Below are 16,541 nucleotides of genomic sequence, written 5' to 3' on the forward strand. Positions count from 1 at the left end.
CCTTGACTTCATATTTTAAAACCTCTATATGACAAGAGACTGCCTAAACGCAATTATGTGACAAACAGCAGACCTGGAGAAAATACTTGCAACATACATAATCAAAGGGTCAGTATTAAGACTGCATGAGAAGCTCCTGGCACTGAATAGCAAATGGCAAACAACCTAATTTGTATGGGGGAAAAAAACAACCCTCAGAGAAAAGCACAAATGACAAATAAGCACAGAGGAAGCTTAACCTCACAAGTCAGAGATGTGCGGATGTTCTCTTTATCAGATTGGCAAGGTTAATAAGATTAATATTTAGTGTTATTGCTGGCAAAGGGTACTGCCAGTTGTCAGTATAAATTGGGAGAGTCAACTGGCCTCAGTTCTCTGTAGAGTTATTTGGCAACATTTATCAAAAATTTAAGTGTCTTTTTGACATAGCAATTCTCCCAAGGATCTATCTGGCACAAAAATGTACAAAAGTGGAAAGCCTGTTATGTTAAAAAATCTTAATTGTAGCTTTCTAATGATGAAGTTTTAGAAACAATCTCAATGTTCACCAGCAGAAGAATGGATAAATGCATCAGGATACAGCCACACCAAAGGGCTTCCCAAATGGTTCAGTCGTAAAGAACCTGCCTGCCAAGCTGGAGACACGAGTTCCATCCCTGGGTTGGGAAGATCCCCTGGGGAAGGAAATGGTGACTCTCTCCAGTATTCTTGCCTGGGAAATCCCATGGACAGTAGAGGTGGTGGGTTACAGTTCATGGGCAGCAAAAAGACATGACTGAGCGACTAAACAACGACAGTCACACCACACATGCAAAGCAGCTGAAAAATAAGTGAGAGTGTGCTCACGTGGAAGGATGTTATCTGCTTTATTTTCTAAAGTTCTAGAGCAATATATACACTATTTCTATGTAAATAACAACAAACACCATAGTCATATATGTGGGTATAAATGTGGATGTGCGGTCATAAAAAAAATGCCTGGATGATCCAACTGTTGGCAGTGATCCCCAGTGAGGAGCTTGGGATTGGGGCAAGGGATTTTTTTTTAATTGATTTCTAACTTGTATTTAAAATTTTACTTATATTATTAACGCATCAAAGAAAAGTTCTAGAATTTTCTTGTAAAATAGTGTGCCAAATGACTCAGATCCCACTATAGTGCTGTTACGTTCCAGAATTCACATATTATCTCTTTACATGCTCCCATTGGTAATGCTCGTTTTGATAACACTGGGCACCAAATTTCCCACTGATTCTTTAGAATTCTTGAAAGTGCACTGCACTGAAAGGACATTCAAGTTCTAGTTGCTGTTCTATCCCTCCCTCCTCGCTACAGGTATCCCCGCTTTTCAAAGTTCACTATACACCACTTTACTTTTACAAAAGGCCTGCATTAGCACCTGTTTTTGCTTAGGGAAAGAAATCCAAAGAGGATTTTCACTTTCAGGCAAACAGGTGAAAAGGGAAAATAGGTTCAGCTTTGGTTTTGCTGCAGCTGTTACAGAGGTAGTGTGCACCCCACCCTCCACCTCCCAAGCAGAAACAATACCCGCCAAGCTCCTTCTCCAGGCTCAGCATCTCAGCATCAAGCCATGAGAGCTTTGAACTGTGTCTGTGGGCATCTGTGCTTTATCTCCTCTTACTTTTGGCATCTGTTAGCAAGACGTGTCCTAAGGTAACCGCTTCTTCACTTTACACCACTTCGGTTTCTGTTAAAAGGTTTAATGGGGATGCCCAACTTTCAGATGGTGGGGAAATATGTTATCTCTTTGCAGACCAGTCATTCACCTCTATCTTTCTCTGAAAAACAAAATCTGGGCCCCATTTGTTGCTTTCTAACTCTGCTTCCCGCTGACCCGTGGCTCTTCTCCACACTCATCTACTGTTCACCACTCTGCTTTTCAACTAAAGCAATTCTATTTCTCTTTGTTTTAATTATTTGTTTATTCACCTAAGATTTGGTCTGATTTCTGAGCAAAAAATCATTTGAAAATGTCCAGAAGAGATTCTTTTAAGGTTCCTTCCAGAACTAAGACTTCTTGAATCTATGAAATGCAGGCTCTGGTCAGGAATGCAGACCTGTTAGTCAATCCTTAAATTATCTCAGCCTGGAGCTGCCTCTCTCTCTGTACATTAGGCCAGAAACACAGACCTTCTTTACTTTTTTCCAGAACATGAAGTTGAACTGTACAGGCTGTGATGGAGGTAAGTGAGAAAGACCAACACATGTGTGTCAGGAAACAAGGGGCAACGTGGATGGCTGGCGGAAAGCGGGATTCTTCCTCCCCTGTTTCTTCAAATGGCCACTAGGTCAGTTGGTGTTGCTCCTAGCACGATGGTTTTGCTTTTGCTTATGAACATGCTCTGTTCAGAAATAATAGTTGGCAGAGAGCCCTGAGAATGCATTCATCAGGGAGCTGTAATTCAGGCTTCCCAGTTAAAAGTCAAACCAGAAACCAGCACCAGCTGTTAATCAGCAGCTGCTGGAGGAGTCAGGGCCTGATTTTCACTCTCAATGCCAATGAAACTGAGGGCCTGTGATCAGGGTCAGCTCCATCCATTCTGTAAGCTGGGTAAACTTTGACAATTGGGTGGCCTTTTCTTTGGCTCAGGTGAAAAAACAAAATTGAGAACTTCTAGATGCTGGGAGGGATTGGGGCAGGAGGAGAAGGGGATGACAGAGGATGAGATGGCTGGATGGCATTGCCGACTTGATGGACATGAGTTTGGGTGAACTCTGGGAGTTGGTGATGGACAGGGAGGCCTGGCGTGCTGCGATTCATGGGGTTGCAAGGAGTTGGACATGACTGAGCGACTGAACTGACTGAACTGAACTGAGAGAGTTCTAAAAGGAATCAGAGAGAGCAAAGTTAGAGCAGATGTTACTCTACTGCTCCACCCAACCCATTATTTCAAGACACACAACAAAAACTCGATGACTCATCTCTGACACCACCAACTGCATCACAAGGTAAGAAACCATGAAACTGTTTCCCAAAGAGGCAAATAAAGAGGTCAAGGTGCAATGTTCATTTCACAGCCCAAACACCATCTGTGAGGCCACTTTAGGAGTGAAGCAAATAGATTATTACTTATTTTTTCTATCCTATTTTTTTCTGTAGGAAAGTCTTAACAGCATGCTTAAAATATCACAGACTTAACCTACTTGACTACAACTCCTTGAATCCCATTTCCTCTCAACACCTCTATATATACCACATATCATTAAATTTGTTCTTATCCTTTGAATTCGTGTTATTGAGAGAAGGGCTCTGTACCTTGTTTCTCTTCTACACCCGCCATCAGAAGCCCAGATGAAATGCAAACAACTTGTATACTAAATATAACTAAAATACTATGCCATTAAAAGGACAAGATACAGTATAGAAGCAATTTGAAATATGTTAAATTGCTAAATAAGCACATTACATTTGACGGGCACTTTAAAGAGTAAGCTATAAAGGCAGGAAAGAGTAGATAGATGGAAAACTACCTCTGTGATTTAAATAAAAATAAATTTTGATAACCAAAGGGCTACTATGTAAACAACCTTTAAGCACCTCCTGTGTGTCAGGAGCAAATCCCAATGTCCATGTACTTTACAAGCCTCTGCTTTCATCATGTCTGCTAACATCCTATTGGCCAAAGTAAGTTGTATGGCTGAATCCAGTGCAGAGCAGGAGGGAGGGCACTCAGAGGTAAGAATCTGAATATGTGAAGAAATAAAGAACTGGAGCCATAAATTCTGTTTCCCCAGAGGCCCTGTACTAATTTAATTGACTTTATCTCATTTAACTTCATAATAACTCTAAGAAGTTATTACTATTATCCCCATTTAATAAATGTGAATACTAAGGATAAGAGGGGCTTCCCCCATGGCTTAGTGGTAAAGAATCCACCTGACAATGCAGGAGACACAGGTTTTCCCCCTGAGTTGGGAAGATCCCCTGGAGAACGGAATGGCAACCCACTCCAGTATTCTTGCCTTGAAAATCCCATGGAAAGAGGAGCTTGGTGGGCTACAGTCCATGGGGTCACAAAGAGTTGGACATGACTTAACGACTAAACGGCAACAAGAGAGGGAAAGGCTAACTAGCTGGAAATTGACACAGCTACTAACTCCTTCTGTTCTAATATGTGATCTTCTGGCTCCACACATTTCTAAGTTTCTTGGACCTTTATTATTTACCAAAAATATGAAAATTATGGCAGGGAGATATTTGGCAAAATTAGGAACCAAAGAACCTAGTTGTCTTATTTCATTCTCATGAATGAATCCTTTCCAAAAGGAATGGATTTAGTATATGTAAGTTATATCCAAATAGAATACAAAAGAAAAGAAAAAGAATCTTACTGAGTTAATTGACACCCAGAGAGAACACCTACTAGATTTTTGGGAGGCAACCAATCAAAATGACTAAAAAAAAAAATATGGAAAACTAATAAATAACAATAGCCAAGAACATTTTGAAAAGTAAGAGAACTGGAAAGTCATTTGTCTTTACAGACATTGCAACACATTTAAAAGTTACAATAATTTTTAAAAGTACTATCATATGAATTGACAGACAAATCAGACAGACCAGAAAGCACATAAACAGGCCAGAATCCACACAGGAATTTAGACTATGATAAAGGTAGTGATTCAGGTCAGTGAGGAAATGATGGATTACTTAGTAAATGGTGCTGTGATAACTGGATAGTCATCTGAAAATTTTATTATATTTCTCCAACATCTTATACTATAAAAATTTCACACCTATCAAAGATGTAAAAGTGAAATGAAACAGTAATAGCATGTGAACAAAACACAAGCGTATGTTTTAAATATATGCAAAGTGAAAAAAGATTTCTTAGGTTTGACATAAAACCCAAATCCCACTGCAAGCCAGTGGAGGAACTGTGGAACATATCTTAGAATTATCCCACCGAGGAGCGAGGAGGCCAAGTTATTTATCCAGAGCTCCTGGGGCATTAATTTCCGGCACTTGTGGTTATTGCCAGCAACCTCCACGGCAGGCCAAGGGGATGTGAGGGCGCTGATGGTGTCTGAAAAAATATGGGAAATAAAAAAATGTTGTCTCTGTGTTTTTATTTCCATTATTCTAGGAGGTGGGTCTTAGAGGATCTTGAGGTGGATCATAGAGGATCTTGCTGTGATTTATGTCATACAGTGTTCTGCCTATGTTTTCCTCTGAGAGTTTTACAGATTCTGGTCTTACATTTAGGTCTTTAATCCATTTTGAGTTTATCTTGTGTATGGCAGGAGGAAGGGGAGTGTGGGATGAATGGAAAGAGTAGCATGGAAACATATACACTGCCATATGTCAAATAGATGGCCAGTGGGAATTTGCTGTATGACTCAGGGAACTCAGACCATGGCTCTGTAACAACCTAGAGGGCTGGGATGGGGTGGGAGGTGGGAGGGAGGTTCAAGAGGGAGGGGACATACGTATACCTGTGGCTGATTCATGTTGATGTGTGGCAGAAACCAGCACAATATTGTAAAGCAATGATCCTTCAATTAAACATAGATCCTTCAATTGAAAAAAATTTTTTTAATGTTGTGTGTTTCATTCATTAGGTGAATAGTGAGAGAGAACTCTCCTACTTCCTTGCCTTGGTTCTGCACTCATGAAGTCTGGTTATGAGTGGACAGCACCAAATATTAATTGCACTTTCAAAGTACATAGAACATCTTGGAAGACAGCCCTCCAAACTGTAAAAGTGTTGGTTTGCAGCTTCCATCACAGCTGGATCTTCTAAAGGCCATCCTACCATTTTTAAGGTCAGTTTTTCCTGGGTGAAAGGGTTTACAGTAAGATCAGTGAACCCCACATGTATGTGCTTATTGCCTATCTTCTGCAGTAAAATGAGTTCCCTGTTCAGAAGCAAGACCACCTTTGGGCCATTAGGCCATGATGTCCAGGTAGAAGAGCTACTTGCATTTCAACTTGAACCAGTACTAGTTACAGAACCTCTCTGGCTTTGAGTCACACTCAAGACCAGAAACTTTAAGGGTTACTTGGCAGGAGGTTGCAGCATTGTGCCTCTTTCTTAATGTTAGAGAATGTAACATGCTGCAGATTATTTTTCACCTTGAAGGAGATACCTTGAATGTCTCACAAATCCCCAGAATCTTCATTGATATTCACTGAGGTCTCTGAATTTTCATGAGATTTATCACTCATTCTCTGGCACACATGTGTTTTGTCAAGATATTTGGGGTACTTGGTACTTTTGGCTCAATCAGCGTGGTCTAATCAGTATAGTGGAACAGAGTGTCCTATGGGATGATGAAATTATCAAGATCTCTACATATTAGATTAAGGCAGCCAATGGGATGTTGTAAGGGTAAGCTGCTGGATTAAAGCAAACTGTGTTGAGTGGTGTCTGCTTATTGGTTGGGAAAAAAGTGTTTGCCAGATTGACATCTACATATGAAGCTCCAGGGATTGTGTAGATTTGCTCCATAAAAACAGATCATATCTGTAACAGCAACTGCAATTAGAGCCACTACCAGTTAAGTTTCCTAAAATCCAGCTCTCCTCCTCAACCTCCAGCACATCTGCTCAGGCCAAATAGTAGAGGAGGCTAAATAGGGAAATGACTGCAATCAATTCCCACGTATTTTCCAGGTCCTTGATAGGATCATTAATTCTATAACTCCTCCTAGGATGTGGTATTGTTTTGGAGTGGGGCTCCCATGTAGCCCTTCTTTCCCTAGTAGCCCTCATCCCAGAAGCCAAAGAATAAATATGGAATTGTTTTCAATTGCCAGATTAAGCATTCAGGAACTAGAAAAATAAACTCAGGATCTCTAATGAAAACTCTCTTATGTCACTAAAATCCCACATCTCCCAGTCTGACCAGTGGGCCTGTTGCCAGGGTCTCCAGGAAACTCTGTACACTGAGATGCTTGTGGTGGCCTACAACATTGCTTCCAACCAAGAAACTCCTCTTACCGCAAGAAGAAAAGTAATGAGCTCACACTCATGGGATTCTACTCAAAGACAATATCTAAAATTACTTTCAGATCTGGTATCCCACTTTCCCTGTTGCACAAGCACCTTGGTAGGTCATGGCAGAACTCGTTAAGGGTGGCTAAGAAAATTTATGATACATATAGGTGGTAATGTTGTGGGAGATTATTTTTTAAATATATATTTATTTATTTTCAGCCATGCTGTGCAGTCTGTGGGATCTTAGTTCCCCAACCAGGGATTTAACCCAGGCCCAGGCAATGGAAGTGTGGAGCCCTAACCACTGGACAACCAGGGAATTCCCATGTGGAAACTTTTTTAAAGGAATGCAGTCTCTCCTACAGTTAGGGGTTTAGAGAATGTGAAGTAGCTCAGATAGGGAAAACTTTGGTGGGGATTTGAGCATCCTCGGATGAACAGTCACCAGGCCTACCTAAAGTTTCATGAAGTATACAAATCAGGCTTTAGAAAGTTGCCCATATATTTCCACACTAGAGATAAAGGATCTGTTATCTACTACCAAAGGTCTCTGAAAGGAAAACCATTTTGATCACGTCCCTGGCTCTGCTTCCTATTGCCGTGACCACAGCCAGCTAGGCTCTTGTGGTTAAGTTGGCCTCTGTTGCTCTGGGATCTAACCAACCTCACTACATTCAGGAACCCCATTCCAACAGCAGGACCTCCCACCTTCACCCCAGGTTCACTGTCAGAGCCAGTTTCCTATCTAGAACACTAGCTGCAAGCGAATCTGGGAAATGTCATGTTTAGTTTTCTATGTCCTGTGATAACAAGAAGAGGTTGGAATGGATGCCAAGTCTAATAGGTGAGAACCTCACGAGAGGAAAGAATGTTTTCTGTGAATCTGGAGAAAAGGCTGAGCTTATGCTCATGAATAAGATAGATGAATGGATTAGGATTGTACATGGGGTGTACAAAGAAGCTTTTGAGTCTGAAGGGGTAGGAAACATGTCCTTTTGTAAAAATGGCCTTTCAATTTCCTCAAAAATAAGTGTAAGAGGACACATATCATCCCACAAAGACCGCCAAACACAGACCTTTGCAGTCAATAAAAACTGTGTTTGCAAAGAATACGGAATGGTGTGAGGATGTGCTGACTGTTACATTGAGTGAAAAGGGGGTTATATAAGAGCATATATGCATTTTCAACTAGTGGGTGGGTGTGTATGTATATGCACACATGTGCACACATATGTGTACACACGCATATACTGAAAGGAAGCATATCAAACTGCTAAAAGGGAATTAGAACTACAAATGACAATATTTTTTCTTTTATTTTTCCAAAAATTGGACTATGTCATTTTAAAAGTTAGCATTACTTTATAAAAATATTATACAAGAAAATGGAATAGTTAGTGAATGTGTTTTGTCTAAATACGTTCCAAACAAGTCTAAAATAGTCTAGTGTCATTATTCTACAACCCTAGAATTTGTTTTCTAACATAGTATAAAAAAAGAGTACTTTAAGAACTAAGCCCAGGATTGGGGGATAAAAATGTGTTTCTAAAATCCTTAGTGTGGGCTTGATCTCAGAATCCTGGAAATAAAAGCTAAATTCTGGACATTTAGCCTGATTTCATGTTTGATTGCAGCAATAAATCCTTCCAATGTTTTTAAATGAAAACATAGATGAACTCTAATATCTAGGAGAAACATGCTTCATTTGAAAACAAACTCTCCAGCAAGATGCTTAATTTTATGGAAATCTACTTGAAAGCCATCATTTTCCAGATAAAGAGATCTGCAAAGGGGAGGGGCTGATTGCTTATAACCAAAGGTCAGATAAGAGAAGGTCCCCATGACACACTCAGGAGGCTGTGGCCAGGGCCCTCTTATCACTATTCAAGGTATGAAGTCAAAGGTACAAAAGGAAAACGTGTCCCAAAGGACTGTGAGAGGGCAAAGCCAAGGGTCAAAACTCTACTGGTGCCTTGAGGGGTCAGAAGGCAGGGAGAGAATGCAAAGATCAGCTGGTGCTTTTCTGAGGCTTCAGTGATGGCTTAAAGAAGTATTGTAGGTTGGTTTAAAGAGTCAGAAAAGGGCAGACAAGTAATAGCTTGCTGATGATTACATGACCCTTGGGACTTAAAAACCAGGTATCTCAACTCAGCAGGATGGCCTGGCTAATACACACACACACACACACACACGCCTGCCTGTAAGTAATCCACATAAACTTGATAGCTCCTGTATTCACCTTACTCGAACAGCATTTACCCAGGTCCTCAAAGACAAGCTTATTGCCAATCTAATGGAAAACTTCATTCATTTTCCTACTTGGTTTCTTTTTAGTCCTTTCCTTCGGCCATCCTCTTGGAATTCTACTGCCCTATCCGATTGCATCAATTAGCATTTTACTATGTGATCATTTCGTAGCTCAGTTGGTAAAGAATCCACCTGCATTGCAGGAGACCCAGGTTTGATTCCTGGGTTGGGAAGATCCCCTGGAGAAGGAAATGGCAACCCACTCCGGTATGCTTGCCTTGGAAATCCCATGGACACAGGAGACTGGCAGGCTACAGTCCATGGGGTCGCAAAGAGTCGAACATGGCTGAGTGACTAAACCACCACCCCATGATGATCAAACTTCAGTGTGCTTGATAATTATCTGAGAATTAAAATGGGATTTGAGGTTCCAATCCCAGAGGACTTGGGGAAGGGAGGTACAACTGTACACAGATGGCTCTTGAGTCACAACTTGAGAAAAACTGAACAATATGGTCATGAGTCTCAGTCTCCAGCCCAGATCTTTTTCTGGGGTTTAAGGCCTGAAATATCAACTGCCTGATTGATTTGGACAAATTCTGCCACCTTAAAGTCATCATGCTCTTATCTGCTCACTCCCAAATCTACTGCATATTTTCCTACATGCCCCCTGTGGTCCTGCTGCCAGCTGGGCCCAGGTCCTCTACAACCATGAATCCACGGCTGGCCTCTGGTCTTCTCTCGCACTCATTGCTAATGGCTTTAGCTCACCTAAAGATAGGAAGAGCCACTGACTTTGCATTGCAGGCAGATTCTTTACTGTCTGAGCCACTAGGGAGGCCTTACAATCATCTACTGTCCCTAAATCTCTGAGTCCAATCACTGAAAAGGCTGCTACCTGTTTTGATGGAGGGAAGAAGAAAATATGAGAATAAATATATGACTATTTATTCATATATGAATATGGTGGCTCAGACGGTAAAGAATCTGCCTGCAGTGCAGGAGACCTGGATTCCATCCCTGGGTCAGGAAGATCCCCTGTTGAAGAGAATGGCAACTCACTCCAGTATTCTTGCCTGGAGAATTCCACAGACAGAGGAGCCTTTGGGCTACAGTCCATGAGGTTGCGAAGAACTGGACGTGACTGACTGACACTTTTACTATTTATGCCCATGAGAATTCCCCAAAACACTATGTATAAAAAGCAATTAGGTAGTCAATTGAGGGACATGAGTAAGAACAGTGAGCAAGGGGATTATACAACTGATTTCTTAAAGCTAAATACTGAGTAGCTTTATTCTAAAAAACCCTTCAGTCAACCCCCTCCCCACCTCCCTCCATGTGGATCCGACTTTGTTTGAGCTTTCTTCCCTCTCCTCCCTGTTCACCCTCTGAGACTTCCACTTCGTGGGCATCGTTCCTGCAAAGCACTGGAGCTGTTCCTTTATCTCAGCCAAGCTCATCCCAACCACACTTGAAGAGCAACACTCTCCCAGCCCTGCCACCGCCTCCCACCCCATTCAAGCTAGAATGAACCATCAGTGGATTTTAAATACAGAGATGTTTCTCCTTCAAGAAAAAAATTTTGCTACCAGCTCTTAAACCAACGATTTTTCTCTCTCTGTGCCATATCCTTACTTAGCTCTAGTGAAATTGCTTTAATATTAGCCACAGTCTGACCACAGTGGTATTTTTAACTCCTTTCCTCTTGTGAGGGCAGCTGTCAGTTGCAATCAGGTGTTAATGAGGCTGGCCTGGGGTTAAATCCTCCTGAGTACTAGTTAGCTTTGTGCTGGTCCCAGGTGGCAGTTCTTTCTCCTCCCTCCTGCTAGCAACCTTGCCAATGCATGTTGTTTATTACAAGGAAGGCCAGTGTAGTGGGGAGAAAAAGGAGGGAGTGGGAAGATATTTTTCTCATTAACCCTAAAATATATTTTTTTAAAATTGGAACCAGAACCCATATGTCGCTGAGAGTTCTGGTAGTGGATTTTTATGATAATACTTAGTAGCCCCTGGTGCCCTAGATGTTTCTTGGTAAAATTAGGTTGGTTTCTTGTTAAATCTCTTAGACAAGGCAACAGGCTCTGCTTGTCCTTGACAATAATTAGCACTTTCTATTGAAGGTAGCCCTGAAGAAATTATGTTTTCAGTTTTTGAATTCAAAATGTAAGACTTTACATGTGCCAAAACTGGATATACCAATTGCAGAACAGAGACTTGTGTCACCTGGAAACAGGCTGGGTAGGCATGCTTATTTTTAAAGGAAAAAAAGCTTTTAAATAGTCATTCAACAATCATCTAGCTATGAGCAGAGAGAGATAAGGGTAGTGGATTGATGGCCATTTTAACAGGGAATGAACCAATTACAAAGTTTTACCGATATGATGTATTGATGATGTCGATACAAGAAAAGATATGGCTTAAATATTTCTGTAAGGGTTTTCCTTAGCTCCAGGACTATCTCGGTATACTGAGGAACATATTATCCAGTAGGGTCCCTGGTTTTAATGTCTGCCAAATGAAGGAGTTACTATATCTAGATCTCTCCATTGCTTTATGACCCTTTTGACAAAAAAAATTTTTTTTCAGTAGGACTAGCAATACAGTCTGTTTCAGTGAATAACTCATGCACCTTCAGGCCTCTGTGCTATTCTTTTGTTGGACAAATTCAATATTGCTCTTCTACTTCCATTAAGTGGTCCTTTTGGGGGTCACAGATCCTTTTGAGAAGCTGGTAGATATTAAACATCTCAGTTTGGGGAAAAAAGAGGAATCTATACACAAATATACAACATATTACATATGATTTTAGAAGATTCATTATTCAACTCTAAATTCATTAAGATTTTAGAAGATTCTTCAAGGCTTCCTCCTGAAGCCTGTCAATGGACTTTGTAAAGGGGCATAGGCTCCAGTTTTTTTAAACCCTGGACTAAATGTTAACTTTCAGAGTCCATCCTTAAGAATGAAAATGTAAATAAGATAATGGATGAATATAAAACAAGACTGTAAAAAAAGAATCTTCCTCAACTTAAACCATATTTTAGACTATCACCAAACAAGTCTTACAGCAAAGGCAGGATACATTTCTCCCTGTTCTGATCCTCTGCAGCCCCCAGTGCCCTTGAATTGAGGGCACACTGCTCAGTATGACCTGCAGGATCTCGTCTACTCTCCTACCTTATTGCCTAGGGTTTCCAAAGACCTCTGCCGCAACAGATGTGATTTCTTTCCCTGGGATTGCCACCTCTGAGCCTTTCCCATGGTTCCCCCATTGTCTGGATTGCTGCACTCCTCCTCGATTTATTTGTCAATATCTCTCCACTATTTGCATCTTAGACCAAATGTCGCCACCTCCATAAAGTTTTCCTTGAGACTTCTTACTGGATGTGATCAGGCCTGCCTTAAAGCCCTGTGGCACCTTATTATCACACTTTAACTTAGTTCCTTACACTGATATCTGCCATGATGTACACTCCTTGTCCTGTGAAAGTCACTCATATAAAGGTTATTGAATGGATAAGTGAATGAATAATAGTGATTAAAGTTTGCATCAGAAAGAAAAAACTTCAGACACTGTGAAGCGAGAACATTCTAAACAACAGGATGAGAATGATCAGCACCGGTCTAGGTGCCAGGATTCCAGAGTTCCAGCCCCTGTTCAACCACCTCCTCACTGTGTCAGCTCTAGTAAAGTCATTTAATTTCTTTGATGCTCATTTTTCTTATGTAAATCAAATGGAATATGTATGTGTGTGTGCTTTGTAAACTGGTAAGTGAATTGCAATATCAAATTTTATATCAGTCATTATTGTTCATTATATGACAATAATATTGTCATATTATCATTATGACAATCAAGAAGAAAGTGGAAAATCTATCAATCCAGATATACATAGCTCAAATAACTATGTCAACCACTTTGAGTTTTTAACATTTGCAGACATTTATGAACTAAAGTATAGACAGTCACAGACAGTATATCACATTTGTATCACAATGTGATATTGATATCATCCACCTTTCCTTTTCTGTGAATTTTTTAATACAAGTTTTTGAAAACAAAGTTCATTTCAAATCAATTAACCTAACTGGCCTTTATTGCAGAGATCCTTACTGTGGAGTCCATGGATCACAGGTCCATCAATGAGCCATGGGATACCGGAGGTTCCAAGAGTCTCTGGAAGTCTATGCAAAATTATATGAATATGCATTCAAGAAGAGAGATTGCAGTTTGCAAACTCTAAGATTAATGACCACAAACATTTAAGAATTACTATTAAAGTTTAATTGCACCTGGAAAACCCACTGGATTTGTACTTATTTAACGCAATGACAGGAATAGGGCCCAAAGGTGTGTAGGAATAGGAATCTAGCTAAAAAGATATTAAGAGTTGTCGAAGGAAGCATTAAGAGGGCCTGATCTGAGGATGACAGTGAAAACAGGAAGGAAAGAGTAAACGCAAAAGGCATCTTTTAGACAGTCAGTCCCACCCTCCTGTGCTTTTTCCTGGATGGGTTTTCATGGATGAGGGATCCTCTTCCATCCCCGGGTATTTTTAGCATTATCTACAAGTTATCTCTCCTGGTGTAAGGGTTCCATTTTCCTTCTAGCCTTACAGCTTTCTGAAATGTAATACATAAATAATTTAGTCCTAATTTTGGGAGGATAACTTGAGGCTCCTGATGTATGAGTGAGGAATAAAAGAAGTTTTCTTGAGTTTGATTTGAGAAGCAGTATAGAGAAAAAAAGGCATGGCTATGGGAGAAAGTGGTTTGAAACGCTACTGGGGGAAAAGGACTTCTGGGAGAGGGAGAAAGAAAGAAGAGAGAGATGAATCTTTAGCAAAAGGAACTTGGGAGAAAAGCAAAGATGTTAAATAAAAAGGAATATTTTAGAAGCTACACTGCACGGCATGCAACAGAAGGCTTTACAGTACTTTCTTACTGATGCTTTAGTAAAATCTACATCATGAAGATTGGCATAATCCAGTGTAGACAAACAGTTTTCAATCTTGCCAATACATTCTAATCACCTGAAGAACTCCTAATAAATACCCAGCGTGTTACAGCCCCATCCCAGATAGTCTGATATATTTGGTCTCAAAATGGGGCCTCTGCATCAGCATTTTTTTAAAAGTTCTCAAGGTGATCTAATGTGATTTTGGAACCAGTAGTCTAGGGTCTGGAATTGTGGTTTTAAATATTCCAGTCATCAGAATTATCTGGTGAGCTTTTAAGCAAGATGGATGCACCAGGCCCCCTCACACCCATTAGGTCTGACTCTCTGGGCATTACACTTTTCTTTTAATTTCCAGGTGATTCTGATGCAACATGAAACTGCAGAGCCACTGGCTATAGAAGAAAATTATATACTAGAGCCTAAATGAATCTATTTAGGCAGGATTTAGGCAAGATGAATCCATTAAGAAGCCATATATACTGCTTATTATTGGCACTAACTAAATAACTAGTTCCCTGGCTTCCCAGGTGGCACAGTAGCAAAGAATCTGCCTGCTAACACAGGAGATGAGGGTTTGATCCTTGCATGGGAAAGATCCCCTGGAGGAGGAAATGGCAGCCCTTTCCAGTATTCCTGCCTGGAGAATCCTATGGATAGAGGAAACTGGCGGCCACAGTCCATGGGGTCACAGGGAGTCAGATACAACTGAGCAACTGAGCATGCAACTAGTTCCCTGCCCTTGGTGTCTCATCCTCAAAAACTATCAACATTTTATTTCTATGCCAAATAAGTGGGAAAAAAAATAGTAAGAACCTAATCGACACTGAAACTATCCTCTGGATGAAAAAAGAGCAAGATGTTTGGATTGAAAGAAAACATCCAACACAAACCCTGTTTTGTTTAAATAATTAGCCCTTTCAGATTGGCTTCTTATTAGAAAAGAATTCCAGGCGGTAAGCAAATGACAGGAACTCTGGTTTACAGTGATATGGGGTAAAATAAAAAGAAGACCACCTTTAGAAGAGCTGAGCCCTTTCCACACTGGTACCTCGTAATTTCATGAAGGCTTTTGTTTCGCAGCAATATAGCTTCCAAATAACTCACCACACAGTAGCAGGAGGTATTTACCACTATCACAATATAGGTATTTGGAGCTCAGATTTATACAGAATTACACAGATTTATGGGCTTCCCTGGCAGCTCAGCTGGTTAGGAATCCACCTGCACTGCAGGAGACCCTGGTTTGATTCCCGGGTCAGGAAGATTCCCTGGAGAAGGGATAGGCTACCTACTCCAGTATTCTTGGGCTTTCCTGGAGGCTCAGATGGTAGAGAATCTATCCACAATGAGGGAGACCTGGGTTTGATCCCTGTGTTGGGAAGATCCCCTAGAGGAGGGCATGGCAACCCATTGCAGTATTCTTACCTGGAGAATCCTATGGATAGAGGAGCCTGGTGGGCTATAATCCATGGGGTCACAGAGTCAGACACGACTAAACAACTAAGCACAGCACAATCAGATTTATACATATACACACATGATATCATAGATATATGCATAAGCATGCTCACACACGTGTGTACACATGCACTCACATGGTTTAGCTGATTCTGCAATTTCTGCTCTTGTTTGTAATATACAGAAGCAGTTAACTGATAACTACAGTGACTATTGCAATTATTAGGGCAATGAAATAGGTTTCCTGCAAGTCATAAAGACTCTTTAATTTTCAAAAACAAGGCCAGCATTTTGTTTTTTGGCAAAATTAGTTCCTTACTTATAGAGGACAAACTGTAATTACACGATAAACCTGCATTTTGTCACTCTGAAAGCTGCTGGCATACCACGTGTTTAAGAACGTGACACTATGATTACCCTCAGAGTACCTGAATTCTAATCAAGAATTTTCAGTGCTGTAGTTTCAGCATGAAAAAGAAAACAGAAAGAATAGTTGAAGCAAAAGTCTAATCCTGAGAACTGAATAGAGCTAGAGAGAGCCCATAAGCCATTCTAGAGAAAGGAAGATGATCTTTAATTATCCTAGAACAGTTTGAACTGAGCCCAAAGTCCAAGAGACCAAAGCCACTGAATTATGATTAGATTGATTAAAAAACTATCCACGTTGCAGGAAGAATACTGATATGAAAAATGCCTTTCTACTGACACATGAAAGATAATTCAGGCACGACTTATTTTGTTTTGTTTTACCACGTTGCTAAGTCACTTCAGTCGTGTCCGACTCTGTGTGACCCCATAGATGGTAGCCCACCAGGCTCCCCTGTCCCTGGGATCCCCCAGGCAAGAACATTGGAGTGGGTTGCCATTTCCTTCTCCAATGCATGAAAGCAAAAAGTGAAAGTGAAGTTGCT

General features: G+C 40.7%; 1 long non-coding RNA gene across 6 annotated transcripts; it reads left to right on the forward strand.

Moving 5' to 3' along the window:
* Positions 1-1,447: 1,447 nt before the first annotated feature.
* LOC129647427 (uncharacterized) lies at positions 1,448-13,507 on the forward strand. 6 transcript variants are annotated; one of them, XR_008712327.1, is made up of 4 exons: positions 1,448-1,675; positions 2,172-2,310; positions 5,585-5,788; positions 13,317-13,507. It is a non-coding gene; the product is annotated as an uncharacterized LOC129647427 (long non-coding RNA). The 6 variants fall into 6 exon arrangements; XR_008712330.1 differs by having other exon boundaries at positions 1,466-1,675; positions 2,172-2,205; XR_008712325.1 differs by lacking the exon at positions 2,172-2,310 and having other exon boundaries at positions 1,478-1,675.
* Positions 13,508-16,541: the final 3,034 nt, after the last annotated feature.

Source organism: Bubalus kerabau, chromosome 3 (assembly GCF_029407905.1).
Source record: "Bubalus kerabau isolate K-KA32 ecotype Philippines breed swamp buffalo chromosome 3, PCC_UOA_SB_1v2, whole genome shotgun sequence".
NCBI classification, from domain to species: Eukaryota; Metazoa; Chordata; class Mammalia; order Artiodactyla; family Bovidae; genus Bubalus; species Bubalus kerabau.